The sequence below is a fragment of the Tursiops truncatus genome, chromosome 8 (genome assembly GCF_011762595.2).
Source record: "Tursiops truncatus isolate mTurTru1 chromosome 8, mTurTru1.mat.Y, whole genome shotgun sequence".
In the NCBI taxonomy this organism is placed as follows: Eukaryota; Metazoa; Chordata; class Mammalia; order Artiodactyla; family Delphinidae; genus Tursiops; species Tursiops truncatus.
In genome coordinates, this window is record NC_047041.1 from 55,822,582 (window position 1) to 55,837,007 (window position 14,426).

At 51.8% G+C, this 14,426-nt stretch overlaps 1 long non-coding RNA gene across 4 annotated transcripts in view; it reads left to right on the plus strand.

The window, feature by feature from the left end:
- The window catches only part of LOC117313407 (uncharacterized), a 24,534-nt gene extending 10,415 nt beyond the window's left edge, over positions 1-14,119 (plus strand). The window contains exons 3-5 of one of the 4 annotated variants that reach the window (XR_012333419.1): positions 5,187-5,322; positions 10,196-10,399; positions 11,951-14,119. This is a non-coding gene — a long non-coding RNA (uncharacterized lncRNA). Of the gene's footprint in view, positions 1-5,186; positions 5,323-10,195 lie in introns of all 4 variants that reach the window. The other 3 variants (XR_004527878.2, XR_012333418.1, XR_004527877.2) reach the window with 3 other exon arrangements.
- Positions 14,120-14,426: the final 307 nt, after the last annotated feature.

Consider the following 14,426-nt stretch of genomic DNA (forward strand, 5'->3'; position numbering starts at 1 on the left):
TGGCGCAGTGGTTAAGAATCCACCTGCCAATGCAGGGGACACGGGATCAAGCCCTGTTCTGGGAAGATCCCACATGCCGCGGAGCAACTAAGCCCGTGCGCCACAACTACTGAAGCTTGCGCGCCCAGAGCCCGTGCTCCACAACAAGAGAAGCCACCGCAATGAGAAGTCCGCACACTGCAATGAAGAGTAAATCCCACTCACCGCAACTAGAGAAAGCCCGCGTGCAGCAATGAAGACCCAACGCAGCCATAAATAAATAAATTTATTAAAAAAAAAATTAGGTGGAGATCACCTAGTAACAAGAATTGACTTTTTGGTGAAATGTAAACATCCTTCCACACATCTGTGCCTCTGCACGTGGAATTTTCGTAAACATGCTGTTTTATAAGCTGCTGCATTTTTTATCCACCAATCCATTAAGCTCGCCGAGGATTAAAGTGGCTTTTCCACATTTATGGTGGCTGCCAATAGTCCTTGCCTTACTGACATTGTCTCTAATTTTTGGCTCTTACAAATGAGGCTATAATGAACATCCTTGTACGTGTATCTATGTTCATATTTTTATTTTGTAATTTTTTTAACATCCTTATTGGAGTATAATTGCTTTAGAATGTTGTGTTAGTTTCTGCTGTATAACAAAGTGAATCAGCTATATGCATACGTATATCCCCATATCTCCTCCCTCTTGCGTCTCCCTCCCACCCTCCTTATCCCACTCCTCGACCAGGGATCAAACCCGTGTCCCCTGCACTGGCAGGCGGATTCTCAACCACTGCACCTCCAGGGAAGTCCCTCCACCTAATTTTTAAACCATTTCTACTATTTCGAGCTTTTTTTCCTCAATGAATGTGTATTCAAAAATATAGAGAGATCTGCATAATATTCGTAGAAAAAGGCCAGAAGGAAATACTCTTAAATGGTTTAATCCTATCTTTGGAGATGGACATACACATTATGTCTATTTTCAACTCTCTGCTTCTCTGAATTTTTTCAATAGCACATATTACTTTTATAATCACTTTTTGACAATCAATAAAGTAAATAGAAAAGCAACATCCAGTGGGAGATCAAGCCAGGCTTGAAGGCCATGTCTGAGTAGGTGCTGGGGAAGCACGGGCCGTGATGGGGCCTGGGGCTCGGGGCCCCTCACTGCAGCTCTGGGGAGCCTGGGAGGCTGGAGGTGGAGCCCGTCTGGCCAGGGCCGGCATTTTCCACCCCCATGGCCTCAGGCCAGGCTAAAATGAGCTTGATTGTGGCAGGATTTCATGGGCAGCAGCCAGCGGGGACAGAAGAGTCATGCCAAAGGTCACCATGTGAAGGGACAGGAGTATGTGTGGGCAGAGCTGCAGAAGGTGGCCAGGCCAGTCCTGGTCTAGCAAGAACTTGGGCGCCCCTCCCGAAGGCAGTTTAGCAGGGAAATGACAAGGTCTCGTTGGAGTTTTTAAAGGAGTTCTGCGTCTGCTGAGTGGAGAGTGACAGAGGGAGGCCAGAGAGGAGAATGTCACAATAACCCAGAGCAGGATTCTGGTGCCTGGACCCGGGCAGGGGCCATGGGGCTAAGAGGGTCCAGCAGTGGACTGGGGCTTGGAGGGCCAGGGAGAAGGAGGGAAGCGGACTCTCAGGGGTGTGGCCTGGGTAAACAGGTGGCAAACTGTCCCCTCTCTGAGATGGAGGCTCTAGGGGGAAGGTAGTGAGCTCTGTTGTCTGTAGATAGGAGGCATCCAAGAAGCTGTAGCATCCGTGAGTCTGGCACTCAGGAGAGGCCAGGCTGGGATTTGGGATTGTGGCACAGGAGACTAATGGATGCCATGGGATGGTCGGTGTGGGTGAGAGCAGGCGCAAAGGCTGAGAAGAACAGAGGCTGGGGAGGAACAGGCCCATGCCAGGCAGAGGGGGGAATACCTCTGCCACCTCCAGGAGGGAGAATCAAGGAGGAGCTGGCCGGGCCGCTAGTGGGGTGGGGGGGCGGGCAGAGGGAGGAAGGCCATGCTGGAGGAGACGGAGCCACGATGCCCTCTGTCCCCTCCTCCCTCTCTGAGAATGCCGAGGGAGGACCAGGCTGCCGCGTGGTGATTCCGTGGCTGGTGGGGTGGGTCAGAGCCAGGATCTGTACACTCGGCCGGGCCCCATTGGCTGGCGGGCAGGAGCCGGCGCAGGGACAGGCCAAGCTGATGCAACATGGGCCTATCGTTGCAGGCCCTGCTGAGGGGATGCAGCTGTGCTGGCCGCTGCCCAGAGGTTCCAGTGGGGAGGGGGGACCAGCTCTTAGGGCAGGCTGGAGCTGTCTGCTCTGGGTGTGCTCTGACTCAGGAGGGAAACACTCCTTTCATGGAAGCACCCAGAGCCCTCGGCTGTGTGCATGTGCGTGAGGCGGGGGAGGGGCCCCAGCGGCTGCTGCTGCACAGCTCAGGCTCGGCATTCTCAAGGCCAGATGGGGAGACGGGAGCGGAGGAACCTGGTACCTGCAGAGCCCAGGGTGAGAGTCAGGTCCTGGGTGCCAGCCTGTGCTCAGCCTCTGACTCTGTGTGTGACTTCGGGCAAGTCCCTGATGTCTCTGAGCCTCAGTTTCCCCATCTCTTTCGCTAGGACAGAGAGTTGTGAAAAAGAACTCAAGGCGTGGGAGCTGGAGGGGGAAGGGGGTTACCAGGGGCACAGCTGACCAGTCTGGGCGCCCAAAGTAGACACAGGAGGAAGGGAACGAGCATTTATTGATGCCTGCTTTGTACAGGGAGCGCTTTCATTCTCTGTTAACTCCCATATCCCTGATGTGAGGCAGGCATTTTCATTCCCAATTTGCAGATCAAGAAACTGAGCCCTCAGAAAGCCCAGGAATGATAGAGCCTAGATTTGAAGCCAGGTTTCCCTGCTTGGGGTCCGGGGTTCTGTCCGCTGCAGCCAACTGGGGAGTGTCACACTAGCATCGCTGATGCCCAGGACTCAGAGTTGTCCAAATCTTGGGCACTGCCTACAAGTCTCTTCTTCATTAACCCTGCCCAGGCCCCAGTGTCAGGGCCACAAAGAAGGGGGATCTGGACAAGTGGTGGCCAGGTCTGACAGAGTCCCAGGATCTAAAGGGGGCGATCTCAAGGGACCCAGCCCTGGAAGACTGGCAGGAGTGGGGCTGAGTGTCAGAAAGGGTCTCAGCTGCAGATCTAAACAAGCCTGGTCCCAGGACCAAGACAGGAAGCCCAGTCATGGGAGCAAGACTGAGTCCCTGAGGCTAGGAGCCACGCAGCAGCTCAGTGTGGCTTGTACAGTGAGCGATGGGCCAGTGACAGGCCACAGGCAGGGATAGCACAGCACAGAGATGAGTCTGCCTTGATACCAAAGTCCTGACAGGGGGCCCTCTCCGCCTTCATCCACACCCACAGCACTGGCCCGTCCCCGCGTCCTGCTGGAGGTCTGTCCTGCCCTTTGGAGTGGGACTGGGTCTCCCGCAGTGTCCTGGGGGAGGGGTGTGGGGGACAAGCAGGCCCAGTGCCCACAGAGCTGGCTCTGCCACCACTGGGCATTTCCAGGGGGTTTTACCAAGGTCCTTCTCGAGACAGAAGGACTTGACAAAGGCATCATGTTGACACAGAATTCCAGACGCTGGCAGGCCACTCATTTTCACTCGAAACCAACTTTTCCTGAGCAACTGTTTTGAGCCAGGCCCTGTCCTGGGAACACAGAAACAAACCAGATCCGCCCCCTGTCCATAAGCAACGGAGCTCACACAGGCTGCTCAAGGCTGTGACAGAGGGGAGAAGGCAGAGGGCTGCCAGAGCCCATGCAGGGATGGGAGCAGGGAAGACTTCCTGGAGGAGGCTGCCTGGGGTGGAGAAGGAGCTCACCTCAAGCAGAGAAGGCTCGGGGAGCGTGAGAAAAGGGAGGTGGCCTCCTCGGGTGCACAATCAATGGGAACACCAAAACCCACAGTAATGAAGATAAGTAATATTTTCATGCAATATTTAAAAAAATGAAAATCCATGCTAAAAAAAATAGATGATGAACAAAATATCAACGTTTTAAATAAAGACAGGATCAGGGCCAACTTCTTGGGCATGCAACCTGTGTAGTCTGACATGGTGCCACACTTCGTTGCATATTCTGCTGTTGCCATCTTGAAATTTGGAATAATTTTTGAAGGAGGGGCCTCACACATCACATAGCCAGTCCTGGACAAGGACAATAAAATAGTACTGTGTCGAGCCATTTTGGAGCTGAGCCAAATGGGAAAAAAAAGGGTTTATTTAAAATTTTGATATTTTGTTCATCGTGGGTTTTTTGGCATTAACTTTGATTTTTAAAAAATATTGCATGGAAAGCTTATTTCTTCTGATTCCTGAGGTTCGGGGTGCCCCTTGTAATTTGCACCGAGGTGCAAATCACTCTCCTCACCCTAGTCCCAGCCTGGAGAGAAGGCGAGGTGTGGAAGGGCATCCCAGGCAGATGGACAGAAGGGCTGTCCAGCAGCTGGAAGCCTGCAGGGCCTGGGGAAGGCTCGGGGGACAGGGCAGCCTCAGGCACTTCCCAGATCCCATGAGCCCTTGCCAGAGATGCACCTGGATATCTTCCCACTCTCAAGTCACTGAGTGCCTCAGTGCCCCATCTGCAAAGTGAGAACAATGGTTCCTTTCAACAGCCTGTCTTCCAGGTTGAGAGACAAAAGAAAAATAAAAGGTGCTGAGTTTGAAACCAGAGAGGGCTGTACGCTAGGAAGTCTGTGCACCAGTTCTGTGTTAGGTGCCACTGTAACTCCCACAGGCACGCAGAGATCAGCTCCTCCACCCTCCATGCCTCTCTCCTTCCGACCTCCAAGCTTCGAAGACCCCTTCTGCCTTCTCATAGCCTGGGAGACTCCCCCAGCCAGCCACAGCTTCTCCCTTCCCTTGCCTTCAGTGCACACAGGGGAGAGAGATCATACTACGCCCTTTTTTTGTTGTTTTTTTTTTTGCGGTACACAAGCCTCCCACTGTTGTGGCCTCTCCCGTTGTGGAGCACAGGCTCCGGACGCGCAGGCTCAGCGGCCATGACTCACGGGCCCATCCACTCTGCGGCATGTGGGATCTTCCCGGACCGGGGCACGAACCTGTGTCCCCTGCGTCGGCAGGCGGACTCTCAACCACTGCACCACCAGGGAAGCCCTAAGGCCTTTATTTATTTTACTTATTCCTTCTTTCATGTAACCAACATTCATCAAGGACTCACGACGCACCAGGCGCTCTTCTAGGTGCAAAGAGCACAGGAGGGAACAAACAGGTCCTTCGCTCTCAAGGAGCCTCACATGCGTCTGGAGGAGACAGGCTATACGCTATGAAACAGATCTGATAATTCCAGGTAATGGTAAGCGCTACGAAGAAACAAAAGCCGGTGGTTGGAGGTGCGGGGATGAGTACTTTACAGGGGGTGTAACCTGAGAACTGAATGATGAGAGGCTGTATTGTTTTCCTATTGCTGCTACAACAACTTACCATAAACTTAGTGGCTTAAAACAATAAAATTTATTCCTCTTATAGTTCTGGATGTCAGAAGACTAGAATGGGTCAGCAGGGCTGCGTTCCTTCTGGAAGCTCTGGGGCAAGTCTGTTTCCTCACCCTTTCCGGGTTCTAGGGGGCTGCCTGCACTCCTTGACTCATGACCCCTTCCTCCATCCTCAGTGCCAGCAGTGTAGCATCTTCATAGCTGCCCCTCTCTCTGACCTCTGCTTCTGTCATCACCTATCTTTCTCTGACCCCCCTCCCCTCCTCCCTCATATAAGGAACCTTGTGGTTACATAGGGCCACCAGGTAATATCTCTATCTCAAGATCCATAATTTAATCACATCTGTAGGAGACTTCCCTGGTGGTCCAGTGGCTAAGACTTTGCACTCCCAATGCAGGGGGCCCAGGTTCGATCCCTCGTCAGGGCACTAGATCCCACATGCTATGACTAAGAGTTCACATGCCGCAACTAAAGATCCCTCATGCCGCAACTGAAAAAAAAAAAAAAAGATCCCACACACCACAGGTAAAGATCCTGCACACGGCAATGAAGATCCCGTGTGCTGTGACTAAGACCCGGCACAGCCAAATAAATATTAAATCGCATCTGCAAAGTCCCCTTCACCATGTAAGTTAACATATGCAGGGATTAGCACCTGGATGCCTTTGGGAGCCACTCTTCTGCCTGCCAACGAAGCCAACCCCCTGAAAACTTTAGAGTGGAGGAGAGCAACCCAAACAGAGGGGACTATATATGCAAGGGCCCCAAGGGTAGAAAAAACTAGGCATGTTCTCAGAATAGCAAAAGGCCACCCTTCTAGAGAGCAGTGCTCCAGTTAATTTGATTGTAATTCACTTCATCCATGGGGCCAATCTCACCCCTGCAGATGAATGTGGTGTGTTCCAGGAACCCTGAGCAGCCAGGACAGCCCTTAGAGAGCATTCTCTTGGCACATAAGGTCATCTCCTCTCTCCCCCTGCTTCTAGCTGACCAACCCTTCACATGCTTAGAATGAGAGCCCTGCATGTTTGAGGAAGGTGCCAGCCCGGGTGCCCACCTGGAGCTGGGGGCCAGACTGACTGTGGTCGAGGAGTGGGCCCAGCCCCTCGTACCTGCATATAATCCTGCTCTCTCTTCCCTGCTGAAGGCCAGGACTGTGTGGCTGAGGGAGAATGGGAGCAGGAAAGGCTGGACCTCGAGCAGTGGCAGCAAACTTCAATGGCCATATTGTTAGCTCTGGGCTGCAGTGGGGAGGGCGCCAAGGTCTGGCTGAATGAGGCATCTGTGCTTGCTAGGTCAGGATGCCCAGGTCAGGGGCCCTCCTGGGAGATGCCTCCCACCCCCCACCTCTGCCCAGACCCTGCCATTTGGCTTCCTTGGCATCCCTTGTATTGATCCCTCAGGGACCACAGATATCACTGGCTGGCTAACTGTGCCATGAGCTGTTGGTTGGTGGCCTTTCCTGTTAGATTGTAAGCTCTCTGAGAAGGCCACCAAATCCCAGCATCCAGCCCAGGGCTTAGATCAGAGAAGTTGCTCCATAAATGTGTGTAATGAGTGGACGAATGAATGAATGAATGAATGAGACTGTTGCCATTCTTGCTTTGTCTGGTCACCCCTTCCCTGGACCACTGTACCGGCCAACTCTCTAGCTTCCCTGCCTCTGGTCTTTCCTCCTCCACACCATTGCCTGGGGATCATTCTAACATACCATCAGTTAAAACCCTCCTGGGGCTCCCTGAGACCTTTAGGATCCAATCAAGCCCCCACCAGCCTCGCCAGGTATTCACCCACCAATTCTCCCCCCTGCCTCTGTGCTAGCCCTTGGTAACACCTGACATTTCCCAGCCTGCATGCCCTTGTACTTGTGCAGAATGCCCTTCCACCTCTTCTCCCCACCTGGGTGACTCCTACTCATGGTTCAGGCCACAAGCTCCTGCAGGAAAACTGCCTGACTACCCCCAGCCTTCTCTGGGTTCCCACAGAATCCCCACCCAACTCTACTCTGTGCTTCCCAGCACCTCAGCGCCAATTATAATTGCCAGTTAACACCTGTGTCTCCCTAACCAGACCCTGAGCTTCTCAAGAGCAGGCACTGAGTCTGACCCATGTTTTCATCACAGCCAGGGCCCTGGACTTGGTCAGGCACAGAGCAATTGCTCAGCCTAGGTGTAAGCCCAGCCCCAAGACAGTGGGCTCCCCGTGAGGCCTGACTAGTGGGCGCCTCTGCCCTCTGGTGGTTATTTTGGGTCACTGCACATTTCTGGATCCTATTCATGGGCTTCACTGTGGTAATGGACCCTTGAACCTTGGTTCTCAGAATGTGGCCCCAGGACCAAAAGCATCAGCATCACTTTGGAACTTGTTAGAAGTGAAATTCTTGGACTCCACCCAGACCTATGAGTCAGAAACTCTGGGGATGGAGCCCAGCAATCTGTTTTAACAAGCCCTCCAGGTGATTCTGATGCAGGCTGAAGTTCGAGGGTTCTCCTCCTAGAAGCCCCAGGTAATGGAGGAGACACCAGGATGCCCCTAGTAGAGTTGCCAGCTAACGTACAGGATTCCCAGTTAAAGCTGAATTTCGGATGAACAACGAATAATTTTTTAGTATAAATAAATCTGGTGCAATATTTGCAATTTTTACCTTGAAATTCTTAATAATTTTTGGACAGGCAGCACAGTAGTTTTCACTTTGCACAGGTAGTTAGTCCTAGGAAGGACTCAGAGCTTAAAGGTGGGAGGGGTCAGGGCACAGCAGCTGAACTGTGCCTCTAAGTTTTCCAGCTCCCCCATCTTTCACATCCCCCATTGCTTCCTTCCCAGAAGGAGTCAAACCTTCATCCCTTCTCCCCAGATTCCATTACCTGTCTCCTCACTGTCTCACTGCTTCATTCTCACCCCTTCTGTCCCACCTTCCGCAGAGTGAAATGAAGTCCCCAAAATGTCTTCCCTTGTCACCCTCCACTCAAAACTTTCTTCTGGGTGTCTCCTTACCACTGCTTTTGTGATAACAGCCATCTGCCATCTGGAGCACTGAGTTAGGCTCTTGATTTCATCAGCTCCTGTGTTCTGCGCAGTAATCCTGCCTCTGGCATATGCCCCAGGGTGGGGTGCTATGAGCAGGACCTGCCCGCAGCCTTGGATGGAGGGCTAAGTATCAGCTCCAGCTGATGCCCAAAGAAGAGCTGCTGTCTGGGATGCAACAGAGGAGAAGGAGGAGGAGAGGCTCCAGAATGATTTATTAAGCACCTACTATGTGCCCGGCACTGTTCTGAGTGGTGGGAACACATGATGCAAGAAGCAGGTATAAACCCTGCCTTCAGTGGAATGACTTAGTGGGTCCTGCCCACATTGATCTCAGGTTTATGCCCTAGACTAGTGCCCTAATCAAACAGGGGAGGATGCTGACTTTTTTTATTTTTAATTTTTCAAAGGCAAGCAGGAAGTTGTTTTATTCTTTCTCACAGATTTGATTCAAAATTCCATCAGAGGGAGTGGGCTGAGGACACAGGTTGAACAAGTTTGACCTGACCTGACTATTGTTGAAGCTGAAGGATGGGTACCTAGGAGATTCATTGTACTAATCTCTCTAATTTCATATATGTTTGAAATCATCCACACATTTCTCTTTTAAAAATACAGTTCAAAGTAATATCAAATTTCCAAAATCTCTCCAGTCTAGAATGAGACCCTTCTTTCAGGCTGGGCTTACCTCAGAAACCAGAAACCCGGGGAGCGTGCCGACAAGTTCCTTCTCTCCCTCTATGAGCATCTCTGGCTACTACTTGCGGCCGCTTCAGGGTGGAGTGCAGAGTGGGAGAAAGGGCAGAAAGAGCCCTCCTTGCCTGACACAGTTGTAATCTGGCCGGGGACCCTCTGGACATGGTTGATGTCCAAAGTTGATCTTTAACTCAGGAGATCTCCTCACCTCCCCCAAAGGGGTCCTCAGGCAGCTGGACACGGCCTTAGGCAGGCAGGCAGGCCCTCATCTGGCCAACAGGCAAGTCCGGCATCCTTTGTGTGGTCTAGCTGGCAGCGAGCCCTTCCCGGGGTAGCCCTGGCCTCCCCCACCCCATTCCGCCTCCCCACACAAACCGTGCTGTTAGACTCTGCAGTGTGTGAGAGGAGTTCCGGTCCCCGTGTCCCCCAGATTCTAGGTGCGCATATCATGCTCTCCCAACAGTTCTCTGGAAGTCCTCTTCACTTACAGGAGGGAGGGGAAGCAGAGCAGAGTGACAGTTCTCTCTTAAAAAAACTGATTTAACAAGGATGGGTGATGGGCGGAGGCGGCAGGACAGGTCTGGGAACACACCTCCTGCTGGTCCTACAGGATGGTCTGGTCCTACAGGAGGGTCTGACCCTCCATTTAGGATGGGGTGGGGGAGGGGTGCTGGGGCCCTCTTGTCTGAAGTTTCTGGAGCCTCTGCAGAGACGCCAGCCAGCAGCACGAGCCTGGTTCCCACCCCACCCTTAGTACAGGACAAGAGAGCCCTAGACACAGTGAGTCGCAAGAGGCTCCTTCATCGCCTGGATCTGCCTGGCAAAAATCTGCTTCTCTGCAAGGCTCCACTCATGCTCCGCCCCCTCCAGGAGGGGTTTCCTCAGTGCCCCATGGGCCCCGTTGAGACTCTCCTCCTCCCTGATGCTCCCACCACACCTTGTTCACGCCTCCATTAGAACAGTTATTTTATCTTTGATAACTGTCTTGTGTCCTGTGTCCTTATCAGATTGTGATTTCCCTGGGGAGTCCCTGGATGTCTTCGGGCTTATCACTGGGGCCCTGGCAACCAGCACAAGGGCTCCCTGGCACAGAGGAGTGGTAACGCAACGACAGTGATGATGACGAGCTTTATGGGTGTTACCCGTGTGCCAAGCCCTGTGTCAAGCTTCGTGGGGCATTATCTCATGAACCCCTGCCCCAGCCTAATGTGGTAAGTACTATTATCCCTATTTTACAGATGAGAAAACCGAGGCTCAACAGGTGAAATCACTGGCCAAGTTCACTTGGGGAGAAGGTAGGAGAGCCAGAATTTGACAGGAGTCCTTCTGAGTGTAGAGCCCCTTGTGCTATTCTGAGTCAGGGCCCAGCCATGCTTGATGGGTGCCTGGGGGGAGACAGGAGTGGGTGGGCACCCTCGGGTCAGCCTGATTGCCTCAGACCACAGCAGGCTGGGACTCTGTGTGCTTTCTTGGTGGGAGGTGGGCGGGAGGGGCGGTGGTTTACAGGATATGCAGAGAGTCAGGGGATTAAAAAAAAGGTCAAGACAGGTATGGGGGCTGCTGACTTCTGAGACCAGTGCAAGGTGAAATCAAGATGGAATTTGGACTGTTACTTCCTGCCAGTACGGATGAGCCCCATCTCCTTAATCCCTTAACCAAGGGGTCCGCAACCCCCGGGCCATGGACCGGTAGGTACCGGTCTATGAGCAGAAGGTGAGCGGCAGGCAAGGGAGCGAAGCTTCATCTGTATTTACAGCCGCTCCCCATCGCTCGCATTACCGCCTGAGCCCCGCCTCCCGTCAGATCAGCAGCGGCATTAGATTCTCATAGGAGCAGGAACCCGACTGTGAGCTGCGCATGCGAGGGACCTAGGTTGCACGTTCCTTATGAGAATCTAATGCCTGATCATCCTGAAACCTTCCCCTCTTCCTTGGAAAAAATTGTCTTCCGTGAAACCGGTCCCTGGTACCAAAAATGTTGGGGACTGCTGCCTTAACCCCGGCCCCAGCCCCTCACCAGACCTCAGGGCCTCCCACCTAAGGCCCCAGCTCAGCAAGCTCCCAGGGCTCAGGGATGGGGAGGGAATAAATGCTTGGAAGTGGGTAGGTTGTAATGGCTCAGGGTCTGGGTGTCCACAGGGCCAGCAATGGGTCCAGGCTGGACCAGAGCTCTAGGGTGACCACCTGTCCGGGTTTGCCCATGACCGAGGGATGCAGGACTCCTCGTGCTAAAGGAGGGACAGTCCAGGGCAGACCGGGGCAGTTGTCACCCTGCAACATCTCTGACCCCAAGACAGTTCCTCCTTCTCATTAGATGATTCTGGGCCCTGGATAAAGAACCCTGGGAAACCCAGAAGGCATTAGTGCACACAGGGAGGTCAGCCTGGGTGTGGGCCCAGGGGCTGGCGGAGAGAGCAGGGCCGGGAGTTAGAGTGCCCAGGGCTTGAGCCCACTTCAGCCTTGCACTGGCCTCTTGCCGAAAATCCCTGAGCCCCCTTTCCTCTTCTCTAAAATGAGGCGGGTAACGTCCACTCGACAGGGCCATTGTCAGGATGAGCATGAGATAATGCAGTGAACAGGAGGTATCATTGCAGGATTAAGCTCAACTGCAAATAACAGAATCATTCTGGCTTCAACAAGAGAGTTTGTTTCTGTCTCACATAAAAGTCTGGAAATAGATGGTTCAAGGGTGGTATGGAGGCTCTGCTTTTTAAGTCCTCGGGTGTTCAGGCTCCTTCCAGCTCATGGCTCCTCCAACCCTAGGGCGTGACCTATGTCTTCAAAGACCAAGATGGCGGCTAGAGCGCCAACCGTTATATCTATGGGAGCTGTAGGTCCAGAGAAGGTACTTAAAGCTTTGCAATTGATGAGCCTGACAAGCAAATGGTTCTGCTGGAGAAGAGAAGCCCTAAGACTGAGCTCCAGGGCTCCCACAACAGCAGAAGAGAAGGAACAAGCAACAGCTCCTGAGTTTCTGGACTTCTCCCAGCCTCCAGACTTCTAAACCCAACTGTATGCCTAACGTCTCCACTTGGATGTCTAAGAGACACCTGAGAATTAGCATGTTCAAACTCAAATTCTGCTCTGTTTCCCAAATCTGCTCCTGCTATCACCTTCCTCAATGGCAGATCACGGCAGCACCATCCTTCTAAGTATTCAGGCCAAAAACTCGGGGCCATACTTGACTCCTTTCTTTCTCTCACAACATACGTTCAGTTCATCAGAAAATCGTGTGGTTCTACCTCCCAAGGACACCCCAGCATCTGATTACTTCACCATGCCTGCTGTTGCCCTGATCTGAGCCACCGTCACCTCTCACCTGATGCCTCATTCTGCTCTCCCTGCTTCTACCCTCTCCCCCTTGGTTGACTCATAAGGCAAATGACTTAGAAGTCTGCAGTGCCTTTCTATTTCAATTGGAGTAAAAGTCATATTCCTCACCGTGGGCTCTAGGCCCTTCGTGATCTGATCTCAGTGACCTTGTACACCATCCTTTACGTCCTTCCACCCAGTCACTCCCTCCACTCCAGCCATGTTGGCCTCCTGGCATGAACAGACCAGGCACGTCCCACCTCAGGGCCTTCGCACCTGCCGTCTGCTTCAGGTTTTTACTTAAATGTCACCTTCCCTGACTACTCTGTTTAAAATGGTAACCCCCTCACCGATATTCCCTACTTTCCTCTGTCTATGCTGTTCTTTCTCTTGTCCAAAGTGCGTGTCCCATCTAATATATACCATTCTCTCTCTCTTTTTTTTCTTATTGTCTACCTTCCTCTACCGGAAAGTAAGTTTCACAAAGGCAGAGATTTTTGCTGCTGTGTTAGAATGTTACAACCATGCTGAGCACAAAGTAAACACTCAATATAAATGTATTTAAAGAGTGAGGAAAGGGATGGAGCAATGAATAAGTGAAGGAATTGCTCTCCCTGCCCAGGACGGTTGGGCTGCCCAGAGAGGGCAGTAAAACAGGGACGATGATGACCACCATTGTGTCGCGATGTAATCGGCCCTGTGCCAGCTGCCAGGTGTGGCCTGGTGGAAGCAGACACCTAAGCTGACATTCACAGAAGCGGCTGGTAAATGAGAGGACGGAGGGAAGCCCAGGGGCCTGTGGGAGCCCAGAGGCGCTTCCATGAGGTGGTGACACCTGAGCCCTGTCTGAAGCCACACCTTGCCAATCAAAAAAATTTGATTTTTAATATTATATACTGAAATTTATCAATATTTGAAAGATCTGCATGACTCGGTGAACCACTTTTTCTCCCAAATGGCCAATGTATGCTTCTACAAAATCATCCATGGTAAAAGATACAAAGTGCAAAAGAGACCAATGGATTTTAATGTAACTGAGTAAGAAAATCTCATTGATATGGTTTGATTATTTTTTTTATTTGGTTGCACTGGGTCTTATTTGCGGCAGGTGGACTCCTTAGTTGCAGCACGTGGGCTCCTTAGTTGTGGCAGGCGGGCTCCTTAGTTGTAGCTCCGGGGCTTCTTAGTTGTGGCATGCTAACTCTTAGTTGCGGCATGCCTGTGGGATCTAGTTTCCTGACGTGGGATCTAGTTTCCTGACCAGGGATGGAACCCATGCCCCCTGCATTGGGAGCACAGAGTCTTATCCACTGCACCACCGGGGAAGTCCCATGGTTTCGGATTTTAATAGTAACTAAACTTCAAGAAAGATTTCAAGATTAAGTTAGTATCAAATAATAGCCACAATTATTTGAAAAGGCCAATAAAATACTCCTCCCTTTTCTAACTCATATCAGTATAAGCCTGTATTTCTTTGTAAACTTTAACCAAAACAATATATTGCATCTGACTGAATTCAGAAGCAGGTATGAGAATCCAACTGACTTTTATTAGGCCAGCCATTAACATTTTTTGTAAACATATAAAAAAATGCCTCTAATTTTTTTTTAAAAAATGCTTTATTTTTTTCTTAATTAATTAATTTTGGCTGCTTGGGTCTTCGTTGCTGCACGCGGGCTTTCTCTACTTGCAGTGAGCGGGGGCTACTCTTCGTTGTGGTGTGCGGGCTTCTCATTGCAGTGGCTTCTCTTGTTGCAGAGCATGGGCTCTAGGCTCAGAGGCTTCAGTAGTTATGGCACACAGGCTCAGTAGTTGTGGCTCGCGGGTTCCAGAGCGCAGGCTCAGTAGTTGTGGCGCATGGGCTTAGTTGCTCCGCACCATGTGGGATCTTCCCGGACCAGGGCTCAAACCCATGTCCCCTGCATTG